Source organism: Scyliorhinus torazame, chromosome 26 (genome assembly GCF_047496885.1).
Source record: "Scyliorhinus torazame isolate Kashiwa2021f chromosome 26, sScyTor2.1, whole genome shotgun sequence".
In the NCBI taxonomy this organism is placed as follows: Eukaryota; Metazoa; Chordata; class Chondrichthyes; order Carcharhiniformes; family Scyliorhinidae; genus Scyliorhinus; species Scyliorhinus torazame.
In genome coordinates, this window is record NC_092732.1 from 44,208,160 (window position 1) to 44,223,927 (window position 15,768).

General features: G+C 46.3%; 1 long non-coding RNA gene across 2 annotated transcripts in view; it reads right to left on the bottom strand.

Annotated features, from left to right (window-relative positions):
• The window catches only part of LOC140403027 (uncharacterized), a 164,571-nt gene that overhangs the window by 78,878 nt on the left and 69,925 nt on the right, over positions 1-15,768 (bottom strand). The window contains exon 2 of one of the 2 annotated variants that reach the window (XR_011938213.1): positions 9,852-10,079. This is a non-coding gene — a long non-coding RNA (uncharacterized lncRNA). Of the gene's footprint in view, positions 1-9,828; positions 10,080-15,768 lie in introns of both variants that reach the window. The other variant, XR_011938214.1, reaches the window with a different exon arrangement.

Sequence of the window (15,768 nt, forward strand, 5' to 3'; positions counted from 1 at the left end):
ACAGAGAGAGACAGTGATTATCAATGAGAGACAGTGAGAGACAGTGATTGACAGTGAGAGACAGTGAGAGACAGTGATTGACAGTGAGAGACAGTGAAAGACAGTGATTGACAGTGAGAGGCAGTGATGACAGTGAGAGACAGTGATTGACAGTGAGAGAAAGTGAGAGACAGTGAGAGGCAGTGATTGACAGTGAGAGACAGTGAAAGACAGTGATTGACAGTGAGAGGCAGTGATGACAGTGAGAGACAGTGATGACAGTGAGAGACAGTGATTGACAGAGAGAGACAGTGATTATCAGTGAGAGACAGTGAGAGACAGTGATTGTCAGTGAGAGACAGTAAGAGACAGTGATTGGCAGTGAGAGCCAGTGATTGACATTGAGAGACAGTGATTGACAGAGAGAGACAGTAATTGACAGTTAGAGACAGTGATTGACAGTGAGAGACAGTGGTTGACAGTGAGAGACAGTGATTGACAGTGAGAGGCAGTGAGAGACAGTGATTGACAGTGAGAGACAGTGATTGACAGTAAGAGACAGATATTGATAGTGAGAGACAGTGATTGACAGTGAGAGACAGTGATTGACAGTAAGAAACAGTGAGAGAAAGTGAGAGACAGTGAGAGGCAGTGATTGACAGTGATTGATAGTGAGAGACAGTGATTGACAGTGAGAGACAGTGATTGACAGTAAGAAACAGTGAGAGAAAGTGAGAGACAGTGAGAGGCAGTGATTGACAGTGATTGATAGTGAGAGACAGTGATTGACAGTGAGAGACAGTGATTGACAGTGAGAGACAGTGATTGACAGTAAGAGACAGTGAGAGAAAGTGAGAGACAGTGAGAGGCAGTGATTGACAGTGATTGATAGTGAGAGACAGTGATTGACAGTGAGAGACAGTGATTGACAGTGAGAGACAGTGATTGACAGTGAGAGAAAGTGAGAGACAGTGAGAGGCAGTGATTGACAGTGATTGATAGTGAGAGACAGTGATTGACAGTGACAGACAGTGATTGACAGTGAGAGACAGTGATTGACAGTGAGAGACAGTGATTGATAGTGAGAGACAGTGATTGACAGTGAGAGACAGTGATTGACAGTGAGAGACAGTGATTGACAGTGAGAGACAGTGATAGACAGTGAGAGACACTGAGAGACAGTGAGAGACAGTGGTTGACAGTGAGAGACAGTGATAGACAGTGAGAGACACTGAGAGACAGTGAGAGACAGTGATTGACAGTGAGAGACAGTGATTGACAGTGAGAGACAGTGATTGACAGTGAGAGACAGTGATTGACAGTGAGAGACAGTGACTGACAGTGAGAGACAGTGATTGACAGAGAGAGACAGTAATTGACAGTGAGAGACAGTGATTGACATTGAGAGACAGTGATTGACAGTGAGAGGCAGTGATTGTCAGTGAGAGGCAGTGAGAGACAGTGATTGACAGTGAGAGACAGTGATTGACAGAGAGAGACAGTGATTGACAGTGAGAGCCAGTGATTGACAGTGAGAGCCAGATATTGAATAGTGAGAGCCAGTGATTGACAGTGAGAGACAGTAATTGACAGTGAGAGACAGTGATTGACAGTGAGAGACAGTGATTGACAGTGAGAGGCAGTGATTGTCAGTGAGAGGCAGTGAGAGACAGTGATTGACAGTAAGAGACAGATATTGATAGTGAGAGCCAGTGATTGACAGTGAGAGACAGTGATTGACAGTGAGAGCCAGATATTGAATAGTGAGAGCCAGTGATTGACAGTGAGAGACAGTGATTGACAGGAAGAGACAGTGAGAGAAAGTGAGAGACAGTAAGAGGCAGTGATTGACAATTAGAGACAGTGAGAGACAGTGATTGACAGTGATTAATAGTGAGAGACAGTGATTGACAGTGAGAGGCAGTGATGACAGTGAGAGCCAGTGATGACAGTGAGAGACAGTGAATGACAGTGAGAGACAGTGAGAGACAGTGATTGACAGTGAGAGGCAGTGATGACAGTGAGAGACAATGATTGACAGAGAGAGACAGTGATTATCAATGAGAGACAGTGAGAGACAGTGATTGACAGTGATTGACAGTGAGAGACAGTGAGAGACAGTGATTGACAGTGAGAGACAGTGAGAGACAGTGATTGACAGTGAGAGACAGTGAAAGACAGTGATTGACAGTAAGAGACAGTGAGAGACAGTGATTGGCAGTGAGAGCCAGTGATTGACATTGAGAGACAGTGATTGACAGTGAAGGGCAGTGATTGTCAGTGAGAGGCAGTGAGAGACAGTGATTGACAGTGAGAGACAGTGATTGACAGTAAGAGACAGATATTGATAGTGAGAGACAGTGATTGACAGTGAGAGACAGTGATTGACAGTAAGAAACAGTGAGAGAAAGTGAGAGACAGTGAGAGGCAGTGATTGACAGTGATTGATAGTGAGAGACAGTGATTGACAGTGAGAGACAGTGATTGACAGTGAGAGACAGTGATTGACAGTAAGAGACAGTGAGAGAAAGTGAGAGACAGTGAGAGGCAGTGATTGACAGTGATTGATAGTGAGAGACAGTGATTGACAGTGAGAGACAGTGATTGACAGTGAGAGACAGTGATTGACAGTGAGAGAAAGTGAGAGACAGTGAGAGGCAGTGATTGACAGTGATTGATAGTGAGAGACAGTGATTGACAGTGACAGACAGTGATTGACAGTGAGAGACAGTGATTGACAGTGAGAGACAGTGATTGACAGTGAGAGACAGTGATTGACAGTGAGAGACAGTGATTGACAGTGAGAGACAGTGATAGACAGTGAGAGACACTGAGAGACAGTGAGAGACAGTGGTTGACAGTGAGAGACAGTGATAGACAGTGAGAGACACTGAGAGACAGTGAGAGACAGTGATTGACAGTGAGAGACAGTGATTGACAGTGAGAGACAGTGATTGACAGTGAGAGACAGTGATTGACAGTGAGAGACAGTGACTGACAGTGAGAGACAGTGATTGACAGAGAGAGACAGTAATTGACAGTGAGAGACAGTGATTGACATTGAGAGACAGTGATTGACAGTGAGAGGCAGTGATTGTCAGTGAGAGGCAGTGAGAGACAGTGATTGACAGTGAGAGACAGTGATTGACAGAGAGAGACAGTGATTGACAGTGAGAGCCAGTGATTGACAGTGAGAGCCAGATATTGAATAGTGAGAGCCAGTGATTGACAGTGAGAGACAGTAATTGACAGTGAGAGACAGTGATTGACAGTGAGAGACAGTGATTGACAGTGAGAGGCAGTGATTGTCAGTGAGAGGCAGTGAGAGACAGTGATTGACAGTAAGAGACAGATATTGATAGTGAGAGCCAGTGATTGACAGTGAGAGACAGTGATTGACAGTGAGAGCCAGATATTGAATAGTGAGAGCCAGTGATTGACAGTGAGAGACAGTGATTGACAGGAAGAGACAGTGAGAGAAAGTGAGAGACAGTAAGAGGCAGTGATTGACAATTAGAGACAGTGAGAGACAGTGATTGACAGTGATTAATAGTGAGAGACAGTGATTGACAGTGAGAGGCAGTGATGACAGTGAGAGCCAGTGATGACAGTGAGAGACAGTGAATGACAGTGAGAGACAGTGATTGACAGTGAGAGGCAGTGATGACAGTGAGAGACAATGATTGACAGAGAGAGACAGTGATTATCAATGAGAGACAGTGAGAGACAGTGATTGACAGTGATTGACAGTGAGAGACAGTGAGAGACAGTGATTGACAGTGAGAGACAGTGAGAGACAGTGATTGACAGTGAGAGACAGTGAAAGACAGTGATTGACAGTGAGAGACAGTGATTGACAGTGATTGACAGTGAGAGACAGTGAGAGACAGTGATTGACAGTGAGAGACAGTGAAAGACAGTGATTGACAGTGAGAGACAGTGATTGACAGTGAGAGACAGTGAGAGACAGTGAGAGACAGTGATTGTCAGTGAGAGACAGTGAGAGACAATGATTGACAGAGAGAGACAGTGATTATCAATGAGAGACAGTGAGAGACAGTGATTGACAGTGAGAGACAGTGAGAGACAGTGATTGACAGTGATTGACAGTGAGAGACAGTGAGAGACAGTGATTGACAGTGAGAGACAGTGAAAGACAGTGATTGACAGTGAGAGGCAGTGATGACAGTGAGAGACAGTGATTGACAGTGAGAGAAAGTGAGAGACAGTGAGAGGCAGTGATTGACAGTGAGAGACAGTGAAAGACAGTGATTGACAGTGAGAGGCAGTGATGACAGTGAGAGACAGTGATGACAGTGAGAGACCGTGATTGACAGAGAGAGACAGTGATTATCAGTGAGAGACAGTGAGAGACAGTGAGAGACAGTGATTGACAGTGATTGACAGTGAGAGGCAGTGATTGACAGTGAGAGACAGTGATTGACAGTGAGAGACAGTGATTGACAGTAAGAAACAGTGAGAGAAAGTGAGAGACAGTGAGAGGCAGTGATTGACAGTGATTGATAGTGAGAGACAGTGATTGACAGTGAGAGACAGTGATTGACAGTGAGAGACAGTGATTGACAGTAAGAGACAGTGAGAGAAAGTGAGAGACAGTGAGAGGCAGTGATTGACAGTGATTGATAGTGAGAGACAGTGATTGACAGTGAGAGACAGTGATTGACAGTAAGAAACAGTGAGAGAAAGTGAGAGACAGTGAGAGGCAGTGATTGACAGTGATTGATAGTGAGAGACAGTGATTGACAGTGAGAGACAGTGATTGACAGTGAGAGACAGTGATTGACAGTAAGAGACAGTGAGAGAAAGTGAGAGACAGTGAGAGGCAGTGATTGACAGTGATTGATAGTGAGAGACAGTGATTGACAGTGAGAGACAGTGATTGACAGTGAGAGACAGTGATTGACAGTGAGAGAAAGTGAGAGACAGTGAGAGGCAGTGATTGACAGTGATTGATAGTGAGAGACAGTGATTGACAGTGACAGACAGTGATTGACAGTGAGAGACAGTGATTGACAGTGAGAGACAGTGATTGATAGTGAGAGACAGTGATTGACAGTGAGAGACAGTGATTGACAGTGAGAGACAGTGATTGACAGTGAGAGACAGTGATAGACAGTGAGAGACACTGAGAGACAGTGAGAGACAGTGGTTGACAGTGAGAGACAGTGATAGACAGTGAGAGACACTGAGAGACAGTGAGAGACAGTGATTGACAGTGAGAGACAGTGATTGACAGTGAGAGACAGTGATTGACAGTGAGAGACAGTGATTGACAGTGAGAGACAGTGACTGACAGTGAGAGACAGTGATTGACAGAGAGAGACAGTAATTGACAGTGAGAGACAGTGATTGACATTGAGAGACAGTGATTGACAGTGAGAGGCAGTGATTGTCAGTGAGAGGCAGTGAGAGACAGTGATTGACAGTGAGAGACAGTGATTGACAGAGAGAGACAGTGATTGACAGTGAGAGCCAGTGATTGACAGTGAGAGCCAGATATTGAATAGTGAGAGCCAGTGATTGACAGTGAGAGACAGTAATTGACAGTGAGAGACAGTGATTGACAGTGAGAGACAGTGATTGACAGTGAGAGGCAGTGATTGTCAGTGAGAGGCAGTGAGAGACAGTGATTGACAGTAAGAGACAGATATTGATAGTGAGAGCCAGTGATTGACAGTGAGAGACAGTGATTGACAGTGAGAGCCAGATATTGAATAGTGAGAGCCAGTGATTGACAGTGAGAGACAGTGATTGACAGGAAGAGACAGTGAGAGAAAGTGAGAGACAGTAAGAGGCAGTGATTGACAATTAGAGACAGTGAGAGACAGTGATTGACAGTGATTAATAGTGAGAGACAGTGATTGACAGTGAGAGGCAGTGATGACAGTGAGAGCCAGTGATGACAGTGAGAGACAGTGAATGACAGTGAGAGACAGTGAGAGACAGTGATTGACAGTGAGAGGCAGTGATGACAGTGAGAGACAATGATTGACAGAGAGAGACAGTGATTATCAATGAGAGACAGTGAGAGACAGTGATTGACAGTGATTGACAGTGAGAGACAGTGAGAGACAGTGATTGACAGTGAGAGACAGTGAGAGACAGTGATTGACAGTGAGAGACAGTGAAAGACAGTGATTGACAGTGAGAGACAGTGATTGACAGTGATTGACAGTGAGAGACAGTGAGAGACAGTGATTGACAGTGAGAGACAGTGATTGACAGTGAGAGACAGTGATTGACAGTGAGAGACAGTGAGAGACAGTGAGAGACAGTGATTGTCAGTGAGAGACAGTGAGAGACAATGATTGACAGAGAGAGACAGTGATTATCAATGAGAGACAGTGAGAGACAGTGATTGACAGTGATTGACAGTGAGAGACAGTGAGAGACAGTGATTGACAGTGAGAGACAGTGAAAGACAGTGATTGACAGTGAGAGGCAGTGATGACAGTGAGAGACAGTGATGACAGTGAGAGACAGTGATTGACAGAGAGAGACAGTGATTATCAGTGAGAGACAGTGAGAGACAGTGATTGTCAGTGAGAGACAGTGAGAGACAGTGATTAACAGTGATTGACAGTAAGAGACAGTGATTGGCAGTGAGAGCCAGTGATTGACATTGAGAGACAGTGATTGACAGAGAGAGACAGTAATTGACAGTTAGAGACAGTGATTGACAGTGAGAGACAGTGGTTGACAGTGAGAGACAGTGATTGACAGTGAGAGACAGTGATTGACAGTGAGAGGCAGTGATTGATAGTGAGAGGCAGTGAGAGACAGTGATTGACAGTAAGAGACAGTGAGAGACAGTGATTGGCAGTGAGAGCCAGTGATTGACATTGAGAGACAGTGATTGACAGTGAGAGACAGTGATTGACAGTGAGAGACAGTGATTGACAGTGAGAGGCAGTGATTGATAGTGAGAGGCAGTGAGAGACAGTGATTGACAGTAAGAGACAGTGAGAGACAGTGATTGGCAGTGAGAGCCAGTGATTGACATTGAGAGACAGTGATTGACAGAGAGAGACAGTAATTGACAGTGAGAGACAGTGATTGACAGTGAGAGACAGTGATTGACAGTGAAGGGCAGTGATTGTCAGTGAGAGGCAGTGAGAGACAGTGATTGACAGTGAGAGACAGTGATTGACAGTAAGAGACAGATATTGATAGTGAGAGACAGTGATTGACAGTGAGAGACAGTGATTGACAGTGAGAGCCAGATATAGAATAGTGAGAGCCAGTGATTGACAGTGAGAGACAGTGATTGACAGTAAGAGACAGTGAGAGAAAGTGAGAGACAGTGAGAGGCAGTGATTGACAGTGATTGATAGTGAGAGACAGTGATTGATAGTGAGAGACAGTGATTGACAGTGAGAGACAGTGATTGACAGTGAGAGACAGTGATTGATAGTGAGAGACAGTGATTGACAGTGAGAGACAGTGATTGACAGTGAGAGACAGTGATAGACAGTGAGAGACACTGAGAGACAGTGAGAGACAGTGGTTGACAGTGAGAGACAGTGATAGACAGTGAGAGACACTGAGAGACAGTGAGAGACAGTGATTGACAGTGAGAGACAGTCATTGACAGTGAGAGACAGTGATTGACAGTGAGAGACAGTGATTGATAGTGAGAGACAGTGATTGACAGTGAGAGACAGTGATTGACAATGATTGACAGTGAGGGACAGTGCTTGACAGAGAGAGACAGTGATTGACAGTGAGAGACAGTGATTGATAGTGAGAGAAAGTGAGAGACAGTGATTGACAGTGAGAGCCAGTGATTGATAGTGAGAGAAAGTGAGAGACAGTGATTGACAGTGATTGACAGTGAGAGACAGTGAGAGACCGTGATTGATAGTGAGAGACAGTGATTGACAGTGAGAGCCAGTGATTGACAGTGAGAGACAGTGATTGACAGTGAGAGACAGTGATTGATAGTGAGAGAAAGTGAGAGACAGTGATTGACAGTGAGAGCAAGTGATTGATAGTGAGAGACAGTGAGAGACCGTGATTGATAGTGAGAGACAGTGAGAGACCGTGATTGACAGTGAGAGACAGTGATTGATAGTGAGAGACAGTGAGAGACCGTGATTGATAGTGAGAGACAGTGAGAGACAGTGATTGACAGTGAGAGCCAGTGATTGATAGTGAGAGACAGTGATTGACAGTGAGAGACAGAGAGAGACAGTGATTGACAGTGAGAGCCAGTGATTGACAGTGAGAGACAGTGATTGATAGTGAGAGACAGTGATTGACAGTGAGAGACAGTGATTGACAGTGAGAGCCAGTGATTGACAGTGAGAGACAGTGATTGACAGTGAGAGACAGTGATTGACAGTGAGAGCCTGTGATTGACAGTGAGAGACAGTGATTGACAGTGATTGACAGTGATTGACAGTGAGAGACAGTGAGAGACAGTGATTGACAGTGATGACAGTGAGAGCCAGTGGTTGACAGTGAGAAACAGTGATTGACAGTGATTGACAGTGAGAGACAGTGATTGACAGAGAGAGACAGTGATTAACAGTGAGAGGCATTGAGAGACAGTGATTGACAGTGAGAGACAGTGATTGACAGTGAGAGACAGTGATTGACAGTAAGAGACAGATATTGATAGTGAGAGCCAGTGATTGACAGTGAGAGACAGTGATTGATATTGAGAGACAGTGATTGACAGTGAGAGACAGTGATTGACAGTAAGAGACAGATATTGATAGTGAGAGCCAGTGAGTGACAGTGAGAGACAGTGATTGATATTGAGAGACAGTGATTGACAGTGAGAGACAGTGATTGACAGTAAGAGACAGATATTGATAGTGAGAGCCAGTGATTGACAGTGAGAGACAGTGATTGATAGTGAGTGACAGTGATTGACAGTGAGGGACAGTGAGAGCCAGTGATTGACAGTGAGAGACAGTGAGAGACAGTGATTGACAGTGAGAGACAGTGATTGACAGTGAGAGACAGTGATTGATAGTGAGAGACAGTGAGAGACAGTGATTGACAGAGAGAGACAGTGATTGACAGAGAGAGACAGTGATTGACAGTGAGCACTGTGATTGACAGTGAGAGACAGTGAGAGCCAGTGATAGTTAGTGAGAGCCAATGATTGACAGTGAGAGACAGTGGTTGACAATTAGAGCCAGTGATAGTTCGTGAGATCCAGTGATTGATGGTGGTTGCCGTGAGAATCAGGATAGACGGTGAATTCTGGTTGGGAATTGGTTGCTAATTGTTGGTGTGAGGTAGTTGAGGAAGTTTGAGTTGATGAGAGTGAATTTGACCCGGTGGGTGATAGGACGGACCGGTGAAGATGGTTTTGAGTCGGTACCATCAGCAGAAGTGTGGAGAAAACGGGTTTTAAAAACTCTTCCGCAATGCAAAAGCAAAATCCTGCGGTGCTGGAAATCCAAAATAAAATGAGAAAACGGCGGCAATACTTCGCAGCGTTAGCCGCAGCCACGCACACAGAAAGCGTTAACATTTCAGGGGCGGCATGGTTAGCTTAGCACTGCTGCCTCACGGCGGCGAGGTCCCAGGTTCGATCCCGGCCCTGGGTCACTGTCCGTGTGGAGTTTGCACATTCTCCCCGTGTCTGCGTGGGTTTCGCCCCCCCAACAACCCAAAGATGTGCAGGGTAGGTGGATTGGCCGCGCTAAATTGCCCCTTCATTGGAAAAAAAATAATTGGGCACTCTACATTTATTTTACAAAAAGAGTTTGGCGGTGCGGTGATGCAGTGGTTAGCGTGCAGCCTCACGGTGCCACAGACCCGGATCCGCGTCGGGAACGATAATAAAATGTCTCGTGAAAGATCACTGACCTCAAACTGCCAGACCTGCTGACCTCCTGCCGTTTTCTGTTTTCACCTGCGAATTACTGGTCCCGTGCCCAAGTCGACAGGCGGGAAGGTTTAGGGTGAGCACTTGGGGGAGCTGTAATCACATTTGCTGAGCTCTCGATCTCAATGTGACTCTCAATGCTGGCTCGCAGCCCGGGGTCAGGGAACCGGATCTGTTGACACCTCTCTTTGATGTTGGGACTGTAGCTCCTCCACTCTGGGAGACCAGAACACTGGAAACAAATTGTTTCTCAATTATTCACCGCGAAACAAAACATGGACAAAATGTACCATCAACCAGTCGCTCTAATGAAAATATCAGGATTATATAATAGCAGCCAGCAACACAGGCTTCCCTGGGAGAATGATGTAGTCTAGTCACATACACCTGTATATGTGCTGGTGTATGTGTACAGGTGTATGTGTACAGGTGTATGTGTACAGGTGTATGTGTACAGGTGTATTTGTAAGGTGTATGTGTACAGGTGTATGTGTACAGGTGTATGTGTACAGGTGTATTTGTAAGGTGTATGTGTACAGGTGTATGTGTACAGGTGTATGTGTACAGGTGTATGTGTACATGTGTATATGTGCTGGTGTATGTACAGGTGTATGTGCACTGGTGTATGTGTACATGTGTATCTGTGCTGGTGTATGTGTACAGGTGTATGTGTACAGGTGTACGTGTACAGGTGTACGTGTACAGGTGTATGTGTACAGGTGTATGTGTAGAGGTGTATGTGTACAGGTCTATATGTGTTGGTGTATCTGTACCGGTGTATGTGTACAGGTGCATTTGTAAGGTGTATATGTACAGGTGTATGTGTACAGGTGTACGTGTAAAGGTGTATGTGAACAGGTGTATATGTGCTGGTGTACAGGTGTATGTGTACAGGTGTATGTGAACAGGAGTATATGTGCTGGTGAATGTGTAAGGTGCATATGTACAGGTGTATGTGTGCAGGTGTATGTGTGCAAGTGTATGCGTGCAGGTGTATGCGTGCAGGTGTATGCGTGCAGGTGTATGCATGCAGGTGTATGCGTGCAGGTGTATGCGTGCAGGTGCATGTGTACTGGTGCATAGAACATAGAACATAGAACATAGAAAATACAGCACAGAACAGGCCCTTCGGCCCACGATGTTGTGCCGAACCTTTGTCCTAGATTAATCATAGATTATCATTGAATTTACAGTGCAGAAGGAGGCCATTCGGCCCTTTGAGTCTGCACCGGCTCTTGGAAAGAGCACCCTACCCAAACTCAACACCTCCACCCAACACCAAGGGCAATTTGGACATTAAGGGCAATTTATCATTGGCCAATTCACCTAACCCGCACATCTTTGGACTGTGGGAGGAAACCGGAGCACCCGGAGGAAACCCACGCAGACACGGGGAGGACGTGCAGACTCCGCACAGACAGTGACCCAAGCCGGAATCGAACCTGGGACCCTGGAGCTGTGAAGCAATTGTGCTATCCACAATGCTACCGTGCTGCCCTTAAGAACAAATAAATCTACACTATATCATTTTACCGTAATCCATGTACCTATCCAATAGCTGCTTGAAGGTCCCTAATGTTTCCGACTCAACTACTTCCACAGGCAGTGCATTCCATGCCCCCACTACTCTCTGGGTAAAGAACCTACCTCTGATAGCCCTCCTATATCTTCCACCTTTCACCTTAAATTTATGTCCCCTTGTAATGGTTTGTTCCACCCGGGGAAAAAGTCTCTGACTGTCTACTCTATCTATTCCCCTGATCATCTTATAAACCTCTATCAAGTCGCCCCTCATCCTTCTCCGTTCTAATGAGAAAAGGCCTAGCACCCTCAACCTTTCCTCGTAAGACCTACTCTCCATTCCAGGCAACATCCTGGTAAATCTTCTTTGCACCTTTTCCAAAGCTTCCACATCCTTCCTAAAATGAGGCGACCAGAACTGTACACAGTACTCCAAATGTGGCCTAACCAAAGTTTTGTACAGCTGCATCATCACCTCACGGCTCTTAAATTCAATCCCTCTGTTAATGAACGCGAGCACACCATAGGCCTTCTTCATAGCTCTATCCACTTGAGTGGCAACTTTCAAAGATGTATGAACATAGACCCCAAGATCTCTCTGCTCCTCCACATTGCCAAGAACTCTACCATTAACCCTATATTCCGCATTCATATTTGTCCTTCCAAAATGGACAACCTCACACTTTTCAGGGTTAAACTCCATCTGCCACTTCTCAGCCCAGCTCTGCATCCTATCTATGTCTCTTTGCAGCCGACAACAGCCCTCCTTACTATCCACAACTCCACCAATCTTCGTATCATCTGCAAATTTACTGACCCACCCTTCAACTCCCTCATCCAAGTCATTAATGAAAATCACAAACAGCAGAGGACCCAGAACTGATCCCTGCGGTACGCCACTGGTAACTGGGATCCAGGCTGAATATTTGCCATCCACCACCACTCTCTGACTTCTATCAGTTAGCCAGTTCGTTATCCAACTGGCCAAATTTCCCACTATCCCATGCCTCCTTACTTTCTGCATAAGCCTACCATGGGGAACTTTATCAAATGCCTTACTAAAATCCATGTACACTACATCCACTGCTTTACCTTCATCCACATGCTTGGTCACCTCCTCAAAGAATTCAATAAGACTTGTAAGGCAAGACCTACCCCTCACAAATCCGTGCTGACTATCCCTAATCAAGCAGTGTCTTTCCAGATGCTCAGAAATCCTATCCTTCAGTACCCTTTCCATTACTTTGCCTACCACCGAAGTAAGACTAACTGGCCTATAATTCCCAGGGTTATCCCTAGTTCCTTTTTTGAACATGGGCACGACATTCGCCACTCTCCAATCCCCTGGTACCACCCCTGTTGACAGTGAGGACGAAAAGATCATTGCCAACGGCTCTGCAATTTCATCTCTTGCTTCCCATAGAATCCTTGGATATATCCCGTCAGGCCCGGGGGACTTGTCTATCCTCAAGTTTTTCAAAATGCCCAACACATCTTCCTTCCTAACAAGTATTTCCTCGAGCTTACCAATCTGTTTCACACTGTCCTCTCCAACAATATGGCCCCTCTCATTTGTAAATACTGAAGAAAAGTACTCGTTCAAGACCTCTCCTCAGACTCAATACACAATCTCCCGCTACTGTCCTTGATCGGACCTACCCTCGCTCTAGTCATTCTCATATTTCTCACATATGTGTAAACGGCCTTGGGGTTTTCCTTGATCCTACCCGCCAAAGATTGTTCATGCCCTCTCTTAGCTCTCCTAATCCCTTTCTTCAGTTCCCTCCTGGCTATCTTGTATCCCTCCAATGCCCTGTCTGAACCTTGTTTCCTCAGCTTTACATAAGTCACCTTTTTCCTCTTAACAAGACATTCAACCTCTCTTGTCAACCATGGTTCCCTCACTCGACCATCTCTTCCCTGCCTGACAGGGACATACATATCAAGGACACGTACCTGTTCCTTGAACAAGTTCCACATTTCACTTGTGTCCTTCCCTGCCAGCCTATGTTCCCAACTTATGCACTTCAATTCTTGTCTGACAACATCGTATTTACCCTTCCCCCAATTGTAAACCTTGCCCTGTTGCACGTACCTATCCCTCTCCATTACTAAACTGAAAGTCACAGAATTGTGGTCACTATCTCCAAAATGCTCCCCCACTAACAAATCTATCACTTGCCCTGGTTCATTACCCAGTACTAAATCCAATATTGCTCCTCCTCTGGTCGGACAATCTACATACTGTGTTAGAAAAGCTTCCTGGACACACTGCACAAACACCACCCCATCCAAACTATTTGATCTAAAGAGTTTCCACTCAATATTTGGGAAGTTAAAGTCGCCCATGACTACTACCCTGTGACTTCTGCACCTTTCCAAAATCTGTTTCCCAATCTGTTCCTCCACAGGTATGTGTGCAGGTGTATGTGTGCAGGTGTATGTGTGCAGGTGTATGTGTGCAGGTGTATGTGTGCAGGTGTGTGTGTGCAGGTGTATGTGTGCAGGTGTATGTGTGCAGGTGTGTGTGTGCAGGTGTGTGTGTGTGCAGGTGTGTGTGTGCAGGTGTATGTGTGCAGGTGTATGTGTGCAGGTGTATGTGTGAAGGTGTGTGTGTGCAGGTGTGTGTGTGCAGGTGTATGTGTGCAGGTGTGTGTGTGCAGGTGTGTGTGTGCAGGTGTATGTGTGCAGGTGTATGTGTGCAGGTGTATGTGTGCAGGTGTGTGTGTGCAGGTGTATGTGTGCAGGTGTGTGTGTGCAGGTGTATGTGTGCAGGTGTATGTGTGCAGGTGTATGTGTGCAGGTGTGTGTGTGCAGGTGTATGTGTGCAGGTGTATGTGTGCAGGTGTATGTGTGAAGGTGTATGTGTGCAGGTGTGTGTGTGCAGGTGTATGTGTGCAGGTGTATGTGTGCAGGTGTATGTGTGCAGGTGTGTGTGTGCAGGTGTATGTGTGCAGGTGTGTGTGTGCAGGTGTATGTGTGCAGGTGTGTGTGTGCAGGTGTATGTGTGCAGGTGTATGTGTGCAGGTGTATGTGTGCAGGTGTGTGTGTGCAGGTGTATGTGTGCAGGTGTATGTGTGCAGGTGTGTGTGTGCAGGTGTATGTGTGCAGGTGTATGTGTGCAGGTGTATGTGTGCAGGTGTGTGTGTGCAGGTGTATGTGTGCAGGTGTGTGTGTGCAGGTGTATGTGTGCAGGTGTATGTGTGCAGGTGTATGTGTGCAGGTGTGTGTGTGCAGGTGTATGTGTGCAGGTGTATGTGTGCAGGTGTACGTGTGCAGGTGTATGTGTGCAGGTGTACGTGTGCAGGTGTATGTGTGCAGGTGTATGTGTGAAGGTGTGTGTGTGCAGGTGTATGTGTGCAGGTGTATGTGTGCAGGTGTATGTGTGCAGGTATATGTGTGCAGGTGTATGTGTGCAGGTGTGTGTGTGCAGGTGTGTGTGTGTGCAGGTGTACGTGTGCAGGTGTATGTGTGCAGGTGTACGTGTGCAGGTGTATGTGTGCAGGTGTATGTGTGAAGGTGTGTGTGTGCAGGTGTATGTGTGCAGGTGTATGTGTGCAGGTGTATGTGTGCAGGTGTATGTGTGCAGGTGTGTGTGTGCAGGTGTGTGTGTGCAGGTGTATGTGTGAAGGTGTATGTGTGCAGGTGTATGTGTGCAGGTATATGTGTGCAGGTGTGTGTGTGCAGGTGTGTGTGTGCAGGTGTATGTGTGCAGGTGTGTGTGTGCAGGTGTATGTGTGCAGGTGTATGTGTGCAGGTGTATGTGTGCAGGTGTGTGTGTGCAGGTGTATGTGTGCAGGTGTGTGTGTGCAGGTGTATGTGTGCAGGTGTGTGTGTGCAGGTGTGTGTGTGCAGGTGTGTGTGTGCAGGTGTGTGTGTGCAGGTGTGTGTGTGCAGGTGTATGTGTGCAGGTGTATGTGTGCAGGTGTGTGTGTGCAGGTGTGTGTGTGCAGGTGTGTGTGTGCAGGTGTGTGTGTGCAGGTGTATGTGTGCAGGTGTATGTGTGCAGGTGTATGTGTGCAGGTGTATGTGTGCAGGTGTGTGTGTGTAGGTGTATGTGTGCAGGTGTATGTGTGCAGGTGTATGTGTGCAGGTGTATGTGTGCAGGTGTGTGTGTGCAGGTGTGTGTGTGCAGGTGTATGTGTGCAGGTGTTTGTGTGCAGGTGTATGTGTGCAGGTGTATGTGTGCAGGTGTGTGTGTGCAGGTGTGTGTGCAGGTGTATGTGTGCAGGTGTGTGTGTGCAGGTGTGTGTGTGCAGGTGTATGTGTGCAGGTGTATGTGTGCAGGTGTATGTGTGCAGGTGTATGTGTGCAGGTGTGTGTGTGCAGGTGTGTGTGTGCAGGTGTGTGTGTGCAGGTGTATGTGTGCAGGTGTGTGTGTGCAGGTGTATGTGTGCAGG